Source organism: Ovis aries, chromosome 6 (assembly GCF_016772045.2).
Source record: "Ovis aries strain OAR_USU_Benz2616 breed Rambouillet chromosome 6, ARS-UI_Ramb_v3.0, whole genome shotgun sequence".
Lineage (NCBI taxonomy): Eukaryota > Metazoa > Chordata > Mammalia > Artiodactyla > Bovidae > Ovis > Ovis aries.
In genome coordinates this window covers 16,127,579-16,149,235 of record NC_056059.1, presented here as the reverse complement: position 1 = coordinate 16,149,235, position 21,657 = coordinate 16,127,579, and the positions used below count along the sequence as shown (strand labels likewise).

Here is a 21,657-nt window from a genome sequence, read left to right as displayed (position 1 = left end):
TGGGAAAAGGGAGATTGAATTTTAGTGGACATTTAGCGTTTTGGCTGCAGTCCCCCTTGGCCAGAAACAGGACACTTTTGCTTTTTGTGGGCACTGAATTGTCAAGGCTCTATTGTGCCTTGTTTGCATGGTATTCCTCAGCAGTAGAGATTTTCAGGGAAACTTTATTTCCCCCTGGAAAACTTGAAAAGGAAATGGTGGAAATGGAGCATTTCTAATTTGGGTTAGAGCAGGAACGTTTGACACCTGGTCGGCTTCAGTATAAACTGCCCTCGGGGCTGCAACTTAATAGGAAAGGGTGTGATCTCACTTATGCTTGTTAAACTAAGGAAGAGAGAAAAGTAAACTGTAATGGTTCAATTAGGATTTGAAACCAAGTTTGTGCAGTGACACCTGATGAGGAGAAGAGGTGAAGATGCTGACAATGTAAGTCTCAGGGAAGGACTTTCTGTAGAGGACTTATGGTCATTAATAGATAAAGGAGGTGTAGTGAAAGCTATGAAAGTATCGTGCATATCTAATATTTGAGTTTAGTGGCGTTTTGTAGGCTAACCTACTATAAATATGGTCTAAAACAGGGAAGTCTTAAGTAGATGCGTGTGTGTGTTAGTTAATCAGTCATTTCCGACTCTTTGCGACCGCATGGACTATAACCTGCTAGGCTCCTCTGTCCATGGAATTCTCCAGGCAAGAATACTGGAGTGGGTTGCCATTTCCTTCTCCAGGGAATCTTCCCAACCCAGGGATTGAACCTGGGTCTCCTGCACTGGGGGCAGACTCTTTACTGACTGAGGCACCAGGGAAATAGATGCTTAGGATGGTTGAAAGATGGTAACTGAGTCTTAGAGTGAAATGTATCTTAGTATATAACTAAGATGGCTTCCCAGGTGGCTCAGTAGTAAAGAATTGGCCTGCCAAGTCGGAGATGGAGGTTCGATCCCTGGATCAGGAAGATGAACTGTGGCTGGGCCTGGTCTGGCCATATCTGAACATATAGATCATCCTAGGTTATGTGGAATTATCTTTTACTGGAGGCTTATTCTTATTCCATACTGCAGCAGTATTTTTAATCCAGGTTGTTGCTTTAAGAAGGCTTCCCTGATGGCTCAGATGGTAAAGAACCTGCCTGCAATGCAGGAGACTTGGTTTTGATCTCTGGGTTGGGAAGAGCCCCTGAAGGAGCACATGGCAACCCACTGGAGAATCCCATTGACAGAGGAGCCTAGTGGGTTATAGTCCATGGGGCTGGAGAATCCCATTGACAGAGGAGCCTAGTGGGCCACAGTCCATGGGGTTGGAAAGAGTTGGATATGACTGAGCAACTAAGCACAGCAAACAGCACATTGCTTTAAGAATAGTAGGGGAAAAAACAATTTATCAGTGCTAGAAGAAACCAGTCTCTCTTGATGGGGGAGAAGGAAGTATAAGATCAGTAAATCCTGCTTGATAGATAGTTGTGTGCAGAGATCTGGGCGTTTCAGTTGACCCGCAAGCCACCTTTGAACACTGAATTTCCAGAATGCTAGTGAGGCTCCTAACTCACTGAAGGGAGAGGCAGAATGTTAATCACAAGCAATAGTCCTGTTACACTGCACCAGGATCAGACCATATGAGCAATTATGTTTTGTTACTGGGGCAGGGCTTTGGAAGGGATGCTGCCAAGCTGGTGGAACGAGGTGCATCCAGAAGGTGGTTAAGATGATAAGGATTTATATCAGAGATGATTAAAGGGACTGGGTGTGTTTAATCTGGTGACAAGAAGGCAGAGCAGAAGCAAAATCTTTGTTTTCAAACATCGGAGAAGGTATGCGAAAGATTGGTTGTTCTGTGTTGCTCCAGAGCAAGGAAATCACTCCTAAGATTGAGCGGAAAGGGTGGGAAGCGTTCAGTTTGGTTTAAGAAATCATAGATATTCTGCCTGTTCACCGGTGCATACACTGCTTTTAATTGAAGTATGGTTGACTTACAATCTTATGTTAATTTGAGATGATTTGATATTTTCATATACTCCACTCAAAGTTATTATAAAATGTTGGGAATATAAAATATATTCCCTGTACTGTACTTTACATGTTTGCATCTTATTTTAGACCTATTAGTTTATACCTCTCAATCCCCTTCACTTACCTTGCGCCTCCCCTACCCCTCTCCCCACTGGTAACCACTGGTTTGTTCTCTATATCTGTGTGCCTGTTTTTGTTACATTCATTGTTTTATTTTTTAGATTCCACATGTAAGTGAAAAGACAGTATTTGTTTTTCTCTGACTCACTTCGCTAAGCATAATACTCTCCAGGTCCATCCATTTTGTTACAAATGGAAAGTTTTCATTCTTTTTTACGGCTGAGTAATATTCCATTATATATTTATGTGCTACATCTTTTTTACCCATTCATCTGTTGATACACACTGAGGTTGCTTCCATATCTTAGCAGTTGTAAATAATGCTGCTGTGAACATTGGAGTGCATATATTTTCAAACTAGTGTTTTCATTTTCTTCTGATTTATACCAGGAAGTGCAATTGCTAGATTATGTGATAGTTCTGCTTTTAACTTTTTTGAGATCCTGCATACTGTTCCGCATAGTGGCTATTCCAATTTACATTTCTACCAACAGTGTACTAGGGTTCCCTTTTTCCAAATTCTCACCTGCATTTATTTTTGTTGTCTTTTTGATAATAGTCATTCTGACAGGGGCAAGATGTTACAGCTCATTGTGGTTTTGATTTTCATTTCCCTGATTAGTGATGTTGAGCATCTTTTCATGTGCCTGTTGGCCATTTGTGTGTCTTCCCTGGAAAAATGTCCATTCGGGTCTTCTGTCCATTTTTAAATCAGATTGCGTTTTTGAATATTGAGTTGTAGGAGCTCTTTGTATATTTTGGATATTAGTGCCTAATCAAACATCATTTTCAAATATATTCTGTCACAGTAGGATGTCTTTTTGTTTCCGTTGATGCGCGATGTCTGATTAGATCCCACTTGTTCATTTTTGTCTTTGTTTTCCTTGCCTGAGGAGACAAAGTCAAAAAATATTGCTGGTACTTTTCTCAAAGAATGTACTGTGTATGTTTTCTTCTGGGGTTTTTATGGTTTCTGGTCTTAGACCTTTAATCCGTGTTGAGGTTATTTTTGTTTATGGAGTGAGAAAATGTTCTAATCTCATTGTTTCACACGTGCCTGTTTGCTCAGCATCTCCTATTGAAGAGACTGGGTAGATGCTCCTTGAATACAGGGCTCTTAGGTTACCAGACTGCCGGGGTCCAGCCCCGGTGGATCCAGGGTAATTCGAAGGAGAGATGGAGTAGGCGAGGAAAAACTTATTTATTTAGAAATATAAAGAGAGATTGCTACTGCTGCTGCTGCTAAGTCGCTTCAGTCGTGTCCGACTCTGTGCGACCCCATAGACGGCAACCCACCGGGCTCCCCTATCCCTGGGATTCTCCAGGCAAGAATACTGGAGTGGGTTGCCATTTCAGGAAAGAATAATGTAGTAGGAAAATTAGTGGAGAAAAGAGGCTGAATATCTTGGTTTACGCAGAAAGCTAATAAAACCTTGAGACAAGAGGTTTGCACCATCTATGTAGGCTACCGGCGCCCGCTTGAATAGCGGAGGGTGCCCCGCCTTGGGCTCCCTCTCACGTGGGTCTTAGAAGCCAGGGCAAGTAAGTAGACATGGTGAGCCTCCACGCCCCAGATAGGAATTCAGCCAGAAAAGAGGAGAAAAGACCACACGGGGGAAACCAGTCTTTCTAGTGACTGGCCCATCCTTTATTGTTTGGGAAAGCCTTTTATACTTTTGGTTGTACATAGAGATCAATGGATAATACAAAGTTATGCAGCATCAGCAGCCCTGACTCTTATCAAGACCAGGCTTTCTCTCTGTATACCTAGCTGTATACACAAGTCTTAGGTGATTTACATCATCTTCTGGCCAGTAGGCCAATTAACATTTTTTGGCTCTTTTCTGATAAGGGTCTGTCAACCAGAAAACTTATTTGCCTTAATAGTGTTGTTCTTCCCAAGTCTGGTGCCACTCAGAAAGCACTAAATAAAGTTACATTCTTACATAGCAAGGACACAACGATTTATAACAAAGAAAGAGGAGTACAGTGATTTATAACAAAGAGAAAGTTTACTAACTCAAAAGCCTAGTGTTGCTAACATCAGAACTACTATATTCCTTTTTCTATATCCCAATTACATGGATTAATATCCTCCAGGTGCCTAAAAGATGAAGAATATGGAGGTCTGGCAACAGTCATTGACTCAACAGTGAAACCCATCACCAATATAATTCTTAGCTCTTTAAAGAAGGCTCTATATCTTGAAGATGTTTTAAGCTTCGTGCCTCTCGAGGTTGGGGGGCCGTAAACATAAGTTGTAAAGTCTCCAACTGTCAGGCAAGTTAGAGAGCCATCAGAGGGATTTGAGCTGAGACACTCCTTTCATATGCAGGAGACCAGTTGGAGCTCTAAGTTAACTTTTTCCAGAGAAAGGTGGTCGGGGATAGCCCCCTGTAATGTCAGAAGAGTACAGTATAGCAGACAGTAAACAGACAGATTTTGGTTTGGGGGTAGATGCTCAGGCAGAGGACCCCTTGAGACCTGACTCGCCTTGCCGTCAGGCCTCTCCGCATGACCTTGTCATGGGTGGGGTCTCCCATGCTGGCTCCCGGCACCAGACAAACCTCGAGCAGAAGCTAGAGAAGCGCTGGACACGCCTCTGGTGCTGCAGGAGCCTGCTTGGTGCAAACACCTGGAACAGGAAGCAACGCTCCTTTTCCTGTGACAGCGTCTTTTCAGCACCTCCCACTGACAGGACCTGAGGGCCAGCCATCAAAGGAAAAACACTGAAAGAACTCGGGTTCCTGTTCACAGAGCAGTGAAAGAGGGTGAATCTGGAGCTTATAGGCGTGAGCGTCTAGCCGTCATCGGCGGGACGAGGCACCGCCTGAGCAGGGCTTGCAGTGCAGCCGCACTGGTGGGCAGGCCAAGGTGCGCTGGGAGACAGGCCAGACTGCGCTTGGCGCGGGTGAAGCAGTGGTCGCTTTGATTACAGTGCGATCGCCTCGACCAGGAATCAGGGCACTTGACTGTTTTAGAAAGAGAGAGTGTGATCCAAATGGGAGCAGGTAAGGCAGAGAGAGATTAAAAAAAAAAAAGTATGAGCCGTGTAAGTGCAGGGGGAAGTTAGACTGAGTAGGTAAGACGGCAAGGGGTGAACGGTGGAGAAACCAAGAAGTAGGCTGAAGTGGAGGTGGTTAGAACCTGAGTGGGGTCCAGGTCTAAATGGGAAGCCAGCTGAGGTGAACTCCTGAGGTTCCTTTCATATGTGTTGTTCTGTGGAGTCTCTCAGGTCCACAGCCTCTGATATTTGTCACAAAGTCAGAAACTGCTGTAGCCTGAGGGTTGATAAACCCAAACATTTAGCTAAATATTGGCCCACTGCTGTACATCCCTTGCTGACCACCCCTGCCATCTGCCTTCCCCACCAAGAAGCAGCTTTGGATTGCTTATAGTGTATTAACTACTTAGCTGAGTTGGTTTGTGTTTTGACTTTTTATGTAAATGATATTAATCTTTCTCGAAGGCTTGGGTTTAGAATGTTCGCTGTGAGGTTTTGCTGGAAGTGACCCAGGTGTGCTGTTCATAACTGGTGTCCATTGAAGCTTTAAGCGGGGATGCTCTTCTAACAGGCTATAACACTTTTTCACATACAAAATCCACTTTATAATGAATCCAGGCAGTTTCATTTAATTAGTTATTCTACTTAGTGGGATTGTGCCTCCATTTAATTAGCAAAGTCTGAATTTGTGGCAGTGACTAAGCTTTGTAATCAACAGTGTTTTGATGCCTGCAGTTATGTGGAAACATCCAAGTGTAACCTCTCTTGCAGAGTAATGATATCACCTGAATGTGTCTTTGGAACAGAATTAGGATGAAATATGTTATTATTTGTAATTATCCTGCTTACTGAAAGCTATTAGATCTTAGAAAAGGTTTCATAGGCACAGCAGTGATTGTTAAAACTACCAGTATTATATTTTAGCATAGTAATGGTCTTGGTTTTGAAATTTTAGGAACCACTTTTGTGGTCTCAGCTAGTCATCTTGCTTTCTCTGGAAATGTCCTTGCTTTTAAACACATGGTTATAACAGAACTGGTCATCTTAGTAGAACATGGCTTTCATTCAGTTGGTCACCTGACTGAGGAAAGTGGATTGAGTACAGGGTTGCCATCTCTGCTGGCTGCTCCTGTGAATAGTAGAGTTACACACTTGGAGCTGCTCAGTAATGATCGTTTTCTATCATGTGTACCTGGAAGCAGTGCAGATCATTTTGTAGTGATAAAGCAGAATGACACTGACATGCAGAGAAAAGGAAGAATGAAACATGGATCAAGAGGACTTCCTAATCTCAGTATGACAGTCCAGTCCCTAGTTCTAGTCCATTCCCTAGGCTCAGCTGAATCCTTAATTTAGGCCACATGAGAGACTGCAGCCATGAAATTAAAAGACGCTTGCTCCTTGGAAGAAAAGCTATGACCAGCCTAGACAGAATGCTAAAAAGCAGAGACATTACTTTACCAACAAAGGTTTGTCTAGTCAAAGCTATGGTATTTCCAGTAGTCATGCATGGATGTGAGAGTTGGACCATAAAGAAGGCTGAGTATCGAAGAATTGTTGATTTTAAACTGTGGTGTTGGAGAAGACTCTTGAAAGTCCCTTGGACTGCAAGTAGACCAAACCAGTCCATCCTAAAGGAAGTCAGTCCTGAATATTCACTGGAAGGACTAATGCTGAAGCTTAAACTCCAATACTTTGGCCCCCTGACTGAAAGAACTGACTCACTGGAAAAGACCCTGATGCAGGAGGAGAAGGGGGCAACAGAGGGTGAGATGGTTGGATTGCATTACTGACTCAGTGGACATGAGTCTGAGCAAGTTTCTGGGAGTTGGTGCTAGACAGGGAAGCCTGGTGTGCTGTGGTTCATCGGGTTGCAGAGTCGGATACAACTGGGTGAGTGAACTGAATAAATGTATGAAAAATAGTAAGTGTAGAAGTGTTAGTCACTCACTCGTGTCCAACTCTTTGGAACCCCGTAGACTGTAGCCCACCAGGCTCCTCTGTACATGGAATTCTCAAGGCAACAATACTGAAGTGGATTGCCATTCACTTCTCCAGGGTATTTTCCAGACCCAGGGATTGAACCCAGGTCTCCTGTGTTGCAAGCACATTCTTTACCATTTAAGCTTCCAGAGAAGCCCAAAAATGATAGTAAAAAAATACAAAAACAACAAATAGAGAAAAACAGATACTCAAAGCGTAAAACATGTCATGATGCAGGAACTCTTCTGTACTGTTAGTCTGTGAAGTGATTGTATAATTTAGTCCCAACAGGAAACAGATGACTCAGTTAGTTAAGGCTAATTAGAAGAGGGTTTATACACAGAGGGCTGTTCACAGCATTTGGGGTACAGGGGAACCACGAGGGCTGGTGCAGTAATCATGGGATGGTGGTGGTGGAGGTTGGGGTGAGGTGGACCCAAGGCCACCTCAAGGGGAGTAGTGGCCCTGAATTGAAGGCCCAGCCAGATGGTCACTCAGAAATTATTTTCTTATTGGACCTTTAAGTATTAACATTCATTAAAGCTGAAATTGCAAAATTCTCACTCTTACTGGTCCAGCTTAAGACTTACTGTGTTTTATTAACTCATTTTTAATGAAGAAGCTGGCTTCCCTGGTGGTTCAAGTGGTAAAGATGCGATGCAGGAGACCCATTTTGATCCCTGGATTGGGGAGATCCCCTGGAGAAGGGCATGGCAACCCATTCTAGTATTCTTGCCTGGAGAATTCCATGGACAGAGGAGCCTGGCAATCTATAAGTCCATGGGGTCGCAAAGAGTCAGACAGGACTGAGTGACTAACACTTTCCTTCTAAGTCAAGCCTCTAGGTATCGTTTCCCCTCGTTGACACGAGTAGCAACTGAAGTCAGCACTGCTTTCATTCGATGCATCCTGTCCGTGACGCTGGCTCAGGGCAGGGCAGGGCACTGATGTCGGCTCTCTCCCTGCCTTATCTCACAGATATTCCTCGAAGTCCTATGGGATGGTGCCCAGATTACCCCCCACTCATCGTCTAAGAAAGCAACTAAGGTGCTGAGAAATTCACAGTGTGGGGGTTGATTTCTGGTTCTCTTCAATAGCATATTTTATTTGTTAGATTGATTAAACCTCACCTTTAAATAAAAGTGGGGCTACCAGGTAGAGTTGTGTAGGCTCTGTATTATTCAAGGGAACACGTCTGAGTGGTGACATTTTATCATAGACATTGTGATGTCAGTTACGATGCTTTTCTGATAAATGGTCATAAATGTATCTGAGGAAGGGGAAGTGAGTTTTAAATTAATTCTTAGGTAACTATGGGTCAGTGCAGAACGTCTCACCACTGCCACATAGAAGAGATTTATGTATTATTGTTATTCAGTCACTCAGTTATGTCCGACTCTCTGCAACCCCACGGATTACAGCACGCCAGGCTCCCCTGGCCTTCACCATCTCCTGGAGCTAGCTCAAACTCACATCCATAGAGTCAGTAATGCCATCCAATCATCTCATCCTCTGTCGTCCCCTTCTCCTCCTGCCTTCAATCTTTGCCAGCGTCAGGGTCTTTTCTATGTATTATATTCAATTTTAAATTCATCCAGAGGTTGAGTCAAACCAAAAACATCTGAAGTCTGACTGAAAATGACAATTAGATGGAAGGAGAAGTAACCAAATCCCTGTAACAGAACAAAAAACTTCTGAAAATTACTTTTACAACAAGCTTGAAACAAAAGTTTATGGAACTCAGAGTATTCTCTTAAAAGAGTTCTAGGTTTTAATAAGAAACAGTGACTAAATGACTAAATTATAAAACCATGTTTTAAGTGTTCCATCATTATTGAGATCATAACATTTTTTGAAGGCCTTGTTATTGTTGCTTAGTCATTAAGTTGTGTCCTACTCTTTTTTGACCCCAAGGACGATAGCCTTCAAGGATCCTCTGTCCATGGGATTTCCCAGGCAAGAATATTGGAGTGGGTAGCCATTTCCTTCTCCAGGGGATCTTCCAAAGCCAGGAATCAAACCCGAGTCTCCTACATTGCAGTCAGATTGCCACTGAACCACCAGAGAAACCCCTTTCTAAGACCTGGGCACATATAAATAACACATGTAAGCCTATGCTGGAAGCTTTATAAGTGAATTAATTTCAGAACTATTTATTTATTTTCTCAGACATTGTAAGTAGTGATTTTGCTGCCTTTGTTGTACTGGAAAAATTATCACAGTAGAATTAAAAACTTGTTAGCTATTTCAGTTGATATATTTGAAATAATTAGAAGCAAAATCCTAAATGGTTAATAGCTATAATATGATCTAAAATCAGAAACTTTAAAGAGCTACATCCAGTACCTAAGGGGTGGATATTAAAAGGTTCATTTGTTTTTCACGTAAGAAGTTAGTTTTTTTTTTTTTTTTAAGTTTATCAGTAATCTTCAGTTTATATTCATAGAAGCCAAACCACAACTTTCACCTTAATGTCCCAGCTGAAGGGCCAGGTAGAATTGTTACTGAACTGGCAAGAACACATCTTGCAGAATATATCACCTGTTTCTCATAGGCATAGAAATAACTTTCAAGTACCTGGAGCTTCAATAAGTGTTTTCCTTCCTGCTGCAAATATGGATGCCATTAGGTTACCTGCTGCAAATATGGATACGTTAGGTTTCACCCCCCTTCCCCCCGCCCCCACTTGCTTTAGTTGAAAGCAGTAAAGAGAACCTTTCAGTTAGGCATCTTGGGCAAAGTTATACAAATAACCTTCCTTTCGGTCACCTTCATTCCTATTCTGGGATATGGAAATTGAGATGTAGACAGACTTTCTTTTATGGAATTGTCTTTTCAGTGGTCTTAAGATTAATCCCTGGGTGAATGTTAATTTCTCATGGTGTTTTTCTTTCTTTCAGTTCTGCTGATCAGGGACCATGTCCATTTCATACCCCCAGGGCCTGGAGTAGCACCTAGCACATTACAGGTGCGCAGGGCCCTTGGCACTCATTTCACATGCTGGCAAGGCTATGCTCAAAATCCTTCAAGCTAGGCTTCAGCATTATGTGAACTGAGAACTTCCAGATGTACAAGCTGGGTTTCAAAGAGGCAGAGGAACTAGAGATCAAATTGCCAGCATTCGTTGGATCGTAGAGAAAGCAAGGAAATTTCAGAAAAACATCTACTTCTGCTTCATTAACTATGGTAAAGCCTTTGATTGTGTGGATCACAACAGACTGTGGAATGTTCTTCAAGAGACCACCTTACTTGTCTCCTGAGAAACCTGTATGCGGGTCAAGAAGCATCGGTTAGAACCAGACATGGAACAACTGACTGGTTCTAAATCGGGAAAGGAGTATGACAAGGCTGTATATTGTCACCCTGCTTATTTAACTTCTATGCAGAGAACATCATGCGAAATCCCGGGCTGGATGGATCACAAGCTGGAATCAAGATTGCTGGGAGAAATATCAACAACCTCAAATATACAGATGATACCACTCTAATGGCTGAAAGTGAAAAGGAACTAAAGACCCTCTTGATGAGAGTGAAAAAGCTAGCTTGAAACTCAACATTCAGAAAAACTAAAATTATGTCATTTTGTCCCATCATTTCATGGCAAATAGAAGGGGAAAAACATGCAAGCAGTGACAGATTTTCTTTTCTTGGGCTCTAAAACCACTGTGGACAGTGACTGCAGCCATGAAATGAAAAGATGCTTGCCCCTTGGAAGGAAAGCTATGACAAATCTAGTCAGTGTGTTAAAAAGCAGAGACATCACTTTGCCAACAAAGGTCCATATAGTCAAGGCTATGTTTTTTCCCGTAGTCACATATGGATGTGAAAATTGAACCATAAAGAAGGCTGAGTGCTGAAGAATTGATGCTTTCAAGCTGTGGTGCTGGAGAAGACTCTTGAGAGTCCCTTGGACTGCAAGGAGAACAAACTAGTCAATACTAAAGGGAATCAACCCTGAATGTTCCTTGAAAAGACTGATGCTGAAGCTGAAGCTCCAATACTTTGGCCACCTAATGTGAAGAGCTGACTCATTGGAAAAGCGCAAGGCTGGGAAAGACTGAAGGCAAAAGAGGGGACAGCAGAAGAAGAGATGGTTGGATAGCATCGCAGACTCAATAGACATGAATTTGAACAAACTCTGGGAGATAGTGAAGGATAGAGGAGCCTACTGAGCCGCAGTCTTTGGGGTCACAGAGTCAGAAGTGACTTAGCAACTGAATAACAGCAACAGTATTTGTTACTTTACTGTCTGACTTTTGTCTGTCTGCCTGATCATGTAGGAATCCTACTATTTCTTAGACACAGAGCTGTGCTATCATAAGAATGTTAGGAATATTTTGTGTTTCTTCACTAGTTGATAGGGGTACAAAAAAATTACCATTGACAGTGTATCTGGTGGTAAGCTCCCTACATTGTTTCTTTTCATTTCTTTTTTAAGTAGGAAGACATTCACCTCAACAGACAAATTCTTATCAGTTATCTTTTGGTTTTTGTCATTTTGCAAGGAGGGAATATCCTTTTTTTAAAACAGTTTTTTAAATTGAAGGAGTCAGACACGACTGAGGAACTTCACTTTCACTTTTCACTTTCATGCATTGGAGAAGGAAATGGCAACCCACTCCAGCATTCTTGCCTGGAGAATCCCAGGGACAGGGGAGCCTGGTGGGCTGCCGTCTCTGGGGTCGCACAGAGTCGGACACGACTGAAGCGACTTAGCAGCAGCAGCATAGTTGATTTACAGTATTGTGCCAGTCTCTGCTATACAGCAAATAGAGTCAGTTCAGCTCAGTTCAGTCCCTCAATCGTGTCTGAGTCTTTGCGACCCCATGAATTGCAGCACGCCAGGCCTCCCTGTCCATCACCAACTCCTGGAATTCACCTAAACTCATGTACATCGAGTCAGTGATGCCATCCAGCTATCTCATCCTCTGTCGTCCCCTTTTCCTCCTGCCCCCAATCCCTCCCAGCATCAGGGTCTTTTCCAGTGAGTCAACTCTTCTCATGAGGTGGCCAAAGTATTGGAGTTTCAGCTTCAGCATCAGTCCCCATATATACATAATTTTTTATATTCTTTTCCATTATGGTTTAATCATAGGATATTGAATGTAGTTCCCTGTGCGATACATAATGACCTTTTTGTTTATCCATTCTAAATGTAGTAATAATTTGCACCTACCAACCCCAGATTCCCAGTCCATCCCTCTCCCTCCCCACATCCCCCTTGGCAACCACAAATCTATTCTCTGTGTTTGTGGGTCTGTTTCTGTTTTGTAGACAGGTTCATTTGTGCCATATTTTAGATTGCATGTAAAAGTGATGGCATAAGGTATTTTTTTCTCTTTCTGGTTTACTTCACTTCGTATGATCTCTGTTTGCATCCGTTTTGCTGCAGATGGCATTGCTTCATTCTTCCTTATGGCTGAGGAATATGCCATTGTATGCATGCACCGCTTCATGCATTCATCTGATGGACATCTAGGTTGTCTCCATGTCTTGGCTACTGTGAATAGTGCTACTGTGAGCATAGGGTGTGTGTGTATTTTTGAATTACGGTTCTGTCCAGGTGTATTCCCACGAGTGGGATTGCTGGATCACATGGTAGCTCTATTTTTAGTTTCCTGCAGAACCTCCGTACTGTTTCCATAGTGGCTGCACCAACTTACCTTCCCACCAACAGTGTAGGAGGGTTCGAGGAAGGAGCATTCTTAAATATTTTTCTACTAGAAGGCTGCTAGAACTATGCTAAGAGTAATATCATAAGTCTGTTTTCTCTTAGTTCTCAGCGTGAGTGAGTAACCTTCTGACCCCCAGTTTCTCCATCTTTGGGTATGTCTATGAATACACGTATGTTTGGAAGTATTTTGTGAACAGTAAGGTGCTTGCAGTGTTGTCATTCGTCTGTACCTGACTTCCTTTCGCTTTTGTTTGCTTATAGTTTGCATCCTTTCTAATCTAGTTTTTAAATATTGTTTGATGAGAATAGTGAAAAGTACATCTAATGTGGTCTCATCAAAATGTTCTATGAGATTTTAAAATTGAATTTCTTGGGAAGGCTGTTTAAAAAAAAGGGTAAACAAAAAAAACCAATTTTTAAAACTTAGTTTTCATTTTTATTGTGTTTGTATGTGCAGTCATTAGGAGTCAGATAGTTATACAAGTTGCTGTGAAAAACATTACTTCCTAAAAGCAGACACTTAGTTTTTTTAACTGATAAGTTTCATCTACCATCATGGCTGTGAAATCATTCGCAAATGCTTGTATTGCTCTCCTTGGATACTTCAGTTTGAGGCATTTTCTTTTGGCTTCTGTGGAAGGTGAGAATTCAGCTGCCCTCTCTGCTACCCTGTGCTTCTGTCTGCCGTTCTTTCTGTACAGTTATGCTCATGGCTCAGGGTTCAGGGCTTACTTTTCCTTTTCTGCCCAAGATTTGTCTTGTCTGAAGTTAGCAATTGCTGGTCTAAATGCATGTGTGCGCACACACTTACACTGAATTCTCTGCCTACTCCTCAGTAATTCAGTCTCAGACCTCCCTTTGGTTGGGTGAATCTCCTCTCAGTACATGGACGCTCCTTAGAGATGCTTCCAGTTGTACCTTCCTGCGGAGCTCTTTCTGAGGCTTCTGCCTGCAGCTGCCCTCCTGATCGTCCCTTGCTGTCTTCCTCTTGCTTGTTGGAGAGCTTTCTTGGTTTGTTCAGTCAATTTGGTAGAGCAGCTCTTCCAGTGGATTTGTACATGTGTGAATGATAAATGTTTTAAAGACTTTACATTGAGTAGTTTGCTTGCATTGGCTGTGTGTCAAACTCTGGATCCAGAGCACTTTCCTTGGAATTTTGGAGGCATTTCTCCATTGTATTTTAGCTTCCGGTGTGTTAAATCCAGTGTCATTCTGCTTCTTGGTTCTTAGTATGCAATCTTTTTTTTTTTTTTAATCTTTGGAAACTTATGTGGCCTTTTCTTTGCCCTAAAAGAAATTGCACGTTCAGAAATTTCATAAAGATGGGCCTGTGACGGATAGCTTCATTCATTGTGCTGTCAGCTGTTCAGTTCAGCTGCTCAGTCATGTCCGACTCTTTGCGATCCCATGGACTGCAGCACCCAAGACTTCCCTGTCCATCACCAACTCTGGGAGTTTGCTCAGACTCATGTCCATCGAGTTGGTGATGCCAGCCAACCATCTCATCCTCTGTCGTCCCCTTCTCCTCTTTCCTTCAATCTTTTCCAGCATTAGGATCTTTTCTAATGAGTCACTTCTTTCCATCAGGTGGCCAGAGTATTGGAGCTTCAGCATCAGTCCTTCCAATGAATATTCAGGACTGATTTCCTGTAGAATTGACTGATTTGATCTCCTTGCAGCCCAAGGGACTCTCAAGAATCTTCTCCAGGGGACTTCCCTGATGGTCCAATGGTTAAGACTCTGTGCTTCCAATGCAGGGGGTGTAGGTTTGATCCCTGGTCAGGGAACTATGATCCCACATGCTGGGAGGCATAAAAATTAAAAAAAAAAAAAAAAGAAAGAAAAAAAAGTCTTTTCTAAAAAGCATCAAGTTTTAGGCCCTTTGAATCTGGAAATTGTATCCTTGAGCTCAGGGAATTTTTTAATTGGTAGTTTCTCAGATTCTGATCAGAGAAGGCAATGGCACCCCACTCCAGTACTCTTGCCTGGAAAATCCCATGGATGGAGGAGCCTGGTGTGCTGCAGTCCATGGGGTTGCTGAGTTGGACATGACTGAGTGACTTCACTTTCACTTTTCACTTTCATGCATTGGAGAAGGAAATGGCAACCCACTCCAGTATTCTTGCCTGGAGAATCCCAGGGATGGGGGAGCCTGGTGGGCTGCTGTTTATGGGGTCACACAGAGTCGGACACGACTGAAGCGACTCAGCAGCAGCAGCAGCAGCAGCAGCAGATTCTGAGTGCTGCTTCAACTTGTAGTGTAGAAAAATGTTCTAGGTTGTTCTAGGTTGTATTTTTGTTGCCATAACCTTGGACTTAGCTTTTTCTCCAAAGAATCCGGGTTTCTTTTGGTTCAGTTCAGTTCAGTCACTCAGTTGTGTCTCTCTTTGCGACTCTATGGACTGCAGCATGCCAGGCCTCCCTGTGCATCAGCAGCTCCTGGAGTTTACCCAAACTCATGTCCGTTGAGTCAGTGATGCCATCCAACTATCTCATTCTTTGTTGTCCCCTTCTCCTCCTGCCCTCAATCTTTCTCAACACCAGGGTCTTTTTAAATGAGTCAGCTCTTCGCATCAGGTGGCCACAGTATTGGAGCTTCAGCTTCAACATCAGTCCTTCCAATGAACACTCAGGACTGATCTGCTTTAGGATGGACTAGCTGGATCTCCTTGCAGTCCAAGGGACTCTTAAGAGTCTTCTCCAACACTGCAGTTCAAAAGCATCAATTCTTTGGCACTCAGCTTTCTTATAGTCCAACTCTTACATCTATACATGACTACTGGAAAAACCATAGCCTTGGCAAAGTAATGTCTCTGCTGTTTAATATGCTGTCTAGGTTGGTCATAACTTTCTTTCCAAGGAGCAAGTGTCTTTTAATTTCATGGCTGCAGTCACCATCTGCAGTGATTTGGGAGCCCCCCCAAATAAACTCGCCCACTGTTTCCCCATCTATTTCCCATGAAGTGATGGGACCAGATGCCATGATCTTAATTTTCTGAACGTTGAACTTTAAACCAACTTTTTCACTCTCTTCTTTCACTTTCATCAACAGGCTCTTTAGTTCTTCTTCACTTTCTGCCATGAGGGTGGTGTCATCTGCATATCTGAGGTTATTGATATATCTCCCGGCAATCTTGATTCCAGCTTGTGCTTCTCCCAGCCTAGCGTTTCTCATGATGTACTCTGCATATTAAGTTAAATAAGCAGGGTGACAATATACAGCCTTGACGTACTCCTTTTCCTATTTGGAACCAGTCTGTTGTTCCATGTCTTTTGGTGGCTAATGGTAATTTAAACACCAAGATCTCGTGGTTATGTGTCTTCCTTGCTGCCAATTGAAGACAAAGCTAGTAAGAAAAATAATAAGTGAGTGTATGTATATTATTCCTGTATATTTTATAAGTGTATTTTATATAACAACACACACACACATATATATGTATATACCATAAGTTCATATTTGATACCAACAATTGCAGTCTAACACCAGAGGTTATATATTTAACAGTGAGGAAACTTTCTGCCTCATTTCAGTTTATTTATTTGTTCAAGCCTTGAATGCACATAAAAATAGAAGTTTTAAAATAAGCATTCTAAAAAAAAAGAAGCATTCTGTGCCACTGCTTAGAAAATCTAATCCCTAAAGTGCAGTATCTGTTTATAGTTCTTTTTTAGGTAAAATTTACATCCAGTAAAATACACACATCCTCTGTGCACAGCTTATGAGTTTTGACAGGGCACAGATCTGTGTAACCTGTCCCTCTATAAAGCTGAGAATATTTTTGTCACAGCTGAAAGTTCCCTTAGGCTTTTTCCTCCATTAGTCATGAGAAGAATATAAAAGCAGTAATGTCCACGTGGAGATACTGGAAGTAAGAGAGCCAGAAAAAACATTAAGGTATGTTCTGTGTTATAAATTCAGTCTGTTTTAGACACTCACTTGGGAGACCACTCATTATTTAATGTTTGCTTTATTATTTGCAGACAACAGACTAATGTTTCCTTCAATGCTGAAAAAGTGTCAGTCTCGCTTCAGTGCCAGAGCATGTGGCTCTGTATGTGTGTGCAAGTATAAATACGCACATCTTATTTCATATCGATCAGTATTTTCCTACATAATTAAGAAAAACAGGTGCTTTCCCTAAAGATTGGGGCAGTGTGCAGGGAATCACTAGAGTGATAAGACACACTCAAATCCAGCCTTTTGTTGAAAAAGACTTGAGAAAAGTACCAAACTCTCTTAATTTCCAGTTTTCTCATGAAGTTGGGTAAAGCAGCTGTTGGAACTTGAAGAGTCATCTGCTGTGGCCCTCTTGCCTTTCAAGTACATGTAAGGCAGATGCTGAATGATTATCTAGGGTCACTTCTGATGGCAACCCTCTCCAGTAAGCTTGCCTGGAAAATCCCATGGATGGAGGAGCCTGGCAGGTACAGTCCATGGGGTTGCCAAGAGGCAGACGTGACTGAGCGACTTCACTTTCACTGGGCTTTCTGAGAAGTGCGTCCCATTGCTTTCTGTGTTCTCATGTAATAATAATCAGGTAAAGCGTCCAAAGTATGAAATGATAGTTTTTAGTAGAATTTATTTAGAACACCAAGGTGAATCTTCTTATTCAGAATGATGGAAAAGGCTTATTGTGAGCAGACCCTGTAATTGAGAGAACTTGGTTCAGATTGTCAGTGTACTATACACTTAAATCTCCTACTTTGTGTCTAGTCATAAAGTGAGCTAATGATACCACAGTAGCAGTTTTAGCCATTTTAAATTTTTCTGTAATTTGTCATCTTCAGTAAATATATTTTCGTATCATTTAGTCCAGTTACTCCCTGGCATTTTACTAGAGAGATGCAGTTAGGGAGGCAGAACTTAAGTCTGCCTAATCTTCCCTGGCATTGCCTGTCTGCCTTTTGAATGGTGTAGTCAGTGCAGGGGTGACGTCAGCCCTCCGGAAGTGCTTGTCAGCTTATCCCCAGATGCAGTTACTGGCCAAGTGTTGCTTGTCTCACTGGAGGAGAAAAGCCTGAGGGAAGAGTTGTAGCCTTCTTCCATTTTCATTTGCTGACACCTGCTGCCACTTCTAAATTCAGCAAATGGCTGAGAATTTCTGCAACAGGGCACCTAACATGCCATGCAGCCTGCGTGAATGTTGGGCACTCAGTAAATATCTGCCTAAAAATCACTTCATAGATTCTCTGCAGGTTGAGTAAGTATGGTTCTGTTGTGAGGGTTACAGTGGGGATCAGTTTGTGTCTGTTCTTCAGGAATGTCAGAGCAGTTTACCTGCCGGCCTATTTGCCTGAGATTTCTCAGCTTTCCAGGAGCAGTGTGAGGGGCACCATGGGGCATATTGTCAGGTTACTAGACTCTGGCATTAAAAAGAGGGAGGGAAAGGCAGCCGTCTCGCTAGTCCCTGGAGGGAATGTTTTACAAAGACATGGCAGCTCAGCCTGCAGTGCGGATGGAAGGGGGTGACCAGAAGTGTCCCAGGCTGGGACAGAGAAACACTGGGGAGGACCTATGAGCCAGGGTCTTCTGGAGTGAGCTTAAACCTCAGGAACACTGGGTCAGCTTCTCTTTTACTTACAGTCTGGGGCCTTGATTTTTCATATTGGCAGTGAGACTTGATTAAAAAGAAAAGAATTTGAGAACTTAAAGTTAAGACTTCTTTCATTTAACTCCTTTTAAAGTACATATTGGAGAAGGCAATGGCACCCCACTCCAGTACTCTTGCCTGGAAAATCCCATGGACAGAGAAGCCTGGTGGGCTGCCTTCCATGGGGTCGCTAAGAGTCGGACACGATTGAGCAACTTCACTTTCACTTTTCACTTTCCTGCATTGGAGAAGGAAATGGCAACCCACTCCAGTGTTCTTGCCTGGAGAATCCCAGGGACGGGGGAGCCTGGTGAGCTGCCGTCTATGGGTTCGCACAGAGTCAGACATGACTGAAGCGACTTAGCAGCAGCAGCAGCAAAGTACATATGTGCAGTTGTCTTTCCATAGTCAGATGGTGAATTTTGTTTTGTTTTCTAAATTGGCATCAAAAGAAATAAATTGTGAATGTATTTCAATATACCAGTTTATGTTCAGCTGTTCAGAATATCGTCAGTCAGCTATTCTGTGTTAGCCAAATGTGTCAGAATAAATAGGGTGGACATTTATCATCTCTGAACAGTGCTTAAATTTTAACTTTTGGATAAAAAGGATTGGATATCCATGACATTTAATATATTTTTAAAAAATCCAATCAGCTGTCACTTCATTTGGAGAAAAAAAGGTGAAAGTGGAAAGGTAGAAGGTATTCCTAATGCTGTATATCTAATCAAGCTCTGTGGTCCAAGAATAGAATTGGATATCATGGCTTACAGTGGAATTTGAAGCCTTACTTAAGTGCTGAGCTTTGCTGGGATTGAATATCAAGTCACGTGAAACCTGTCATACGTCATTCTCATTGAGGACTCCCTTCCACCCCTCCCAGAGTTGTGTGATTCTCGTGGACCTCACTGTATATCTTGTATGAGAGAGAAAATCTCAGAAGCTATGGCCAACACCAGAACTACTGGAAACAACTTTTCAGTTTTTACTCCTTTTTTGATCTTGAATATTTTTAGCCCCAAAGTCTGTGTTTAGAGTATCTGAAGTCTTTATTGTACAGCACTATTGAGGCAAAGGAGAAGGGGAAAGATACCCAACTGAATGCAGAGTTACAGAGAATACCAAGGAGAGATAAGAAAGCCTTAAGTGAATCATGTAAAAAAATGGAGGAAAACAATAGAATGGAAAAGACTAGAGATCTCTTTTAAGAAAATTTGACATAACAAGGGAACGAACATTCCATGCAAAGATAGGCACAATAAAGGACAAAAATGGCAAGGACCTAACAGAAGCAGAATAGGTTAAGAAAAGGTGGCAAGAATACACAGAACTGTACAAAAAAGCTCTTAATGACCCAGATAACCACAGTGGTGGGTCACTCACCTCGAACCAGACATCCTGGAGTGTGAAGTCAAGTGGGCCTTAGGACGCATTACTACCAGCAAAGCTAGTGGAGGTGATGGAATTCCAGCTGAGCTATTTCAAATCCTAAAAGGCGATGCTGTTAATGTGTTGCGCTTATTATGCCAACAAATTTGGAAAACTCAGCAGGGACCACAGGACTGGAAAAGGTCAGTTTTCATTCTAATTCCAAAGAAGGGCAATGCCAAAGAATGCTCAAACTACTGTACAGTTGTACTCATGTCACACGCTAGTAAGATTATGCTCAAAATCCTTCAAGATAGGCTTCAGCAGTATGTGAACTGGGAGCTTCCAGATGTACAAGCTGGATTTCAAAAAGGCAGAAGAACCAGAGATCAAATTGCCAACATATGCTGGATCATTGGAAAAAACAAGGGAATTCCAGAGAAACATCTGCTTCATTGACTATGCTAAAGCCTTTGACTGCGTGGATCACAACAAACACACAACAAACTGTGGGATATTCTTCAAGAGATGGGAATACCAGACCACCTTACCTGCCTCCCAAGAACTCTGTATGCAGGACGAGAAACAACAGTTAGAACCGGACATGGAACAATGGAATGATTCAGAATTGGGAAAGGAATACATTAAGGCTGTATATTGTCACCCTGCTTGTTTAACTTATATGCGGAGTACATCATACACAATGCTGGGCTGGAGGAAGCACAAGCTGGATTCAAGATTGCTAGAGAAATATCAACAACCCCAGATAGGCAGATGATAGATACCATTTTAATGGCTGAAAGTGAAGAGGAACTAAAGAGCCTTTTGATGAAGGTGAAAGAGGAGAGTGAAAAAGCTGGCTTACAACTCAGCATTGAAAAACCAAAGATCATGGAATCCAGTCCCATCACTTCATGGCAAATAGATGGGGAAAAAGTGGAAACAGTGTCAGATTTCATTTCCTTGGGCTTTAAAATCAATGCAGACGGTGACTACAACCACGGAATTAAAAGACACTTGGTCATTGGAAGAATAGCTATAGCAAACCTAGACAGTGTATTAAAAGCAGAGACATCATTTGCTTTGCCAACAAAGGTTCATACAGTCAAAGCTATAGTTTTGCCAGTAGTCATGTATGGATGTACAAGTTGAACCATAAAGAAGACTGAGTGCCAAAGAATTGATGCTTTTGAACTGTGGTGTTGGAGAAGATTCTTCAGAGTCTCTTGGACTTCAAGGAAATCAAACCAATGAATCCTAAAGGAAATCAACCCTGAATATTCATTGGAAGGACTGTTGCTGAAGCTGAAACTCCACTATTTTGGCCACCTGATGGGAAGAGCCAACTCCTTGGAAAAGACCCCCATGCTGGGAAAGATTGAGGGCAAGAGGAGAAGGGGGCAAAAGAGGATAAGATGGTTGGATGGCATCACCAATTCAATGCATATGAGTTTGAGCAAACTCCGAGAAATAGTGAAGGATGGGGAAGCCTGGCATGCTGCAGTCCATAGTGTCACAAAGAGTCAGACATGACTTAGTGACTGAACAACAAATTGAGCAAAGACTGTCTAGAAGGTTCTTGGAGGTGACTCTGCCTTAGAGTGTTCTTCTCTGCAGGATCCTGTGAGAGGCCTCAAGTTTTCAAAAACCTTGGTTTTATCCGTTCCCTGGGCTGGTCCAGTTCTAGTAAGAAGTGAGCTGTACTGACCTCTTATTAAAGCCATGGAACATGGGAATTAGAAATGTTGTATGTCAAATGTGCAACAGTGTAGTATTGAGGTACCTTGTAGGTGCCAGCCAATCAAGAGGTTGCTCTTTGGACAAAGGCTTAAGGGATGTATTGTCCAGGTTGTGATGAACAATTCATTTCCACTATAGGAAATGAGCATTTTTAATGATTAAATAGCAAAT

At 42.3% G+C, this 21,657-nt stretch overlaps 1 protein-coding gene across 3 annotated transcripts in view; it reads left to right on the top strand.

Moving 5' to 3' along the window:
* The window catches only part of MCUB (mitochondrial calcium uniporter dominant negative subunit beta), a 99,178-nt gene that overhangs the window by 16,749 nt on the left and 60,772 nt on the right, over window positions 1-21,657 (top strand). Inside the window, exon 1 of one of the 3 annotated variants that reach the window (XR_009600978.1) lies at window positions 1,740-21,657. This exon is cut by the window's right edge and continues 34,318 nt beyond it. The exons of the other annotated variants lie outside the window; for them this stretch is intronic. The gene's annotated coding sequence lies outside the window, so the exon portion shown is untranslated. Of the gene's footprint in view, window positions 1-1,739 lie in introns of those variants that run through there. 3 annotated transcript variants of the gene reach the window in all.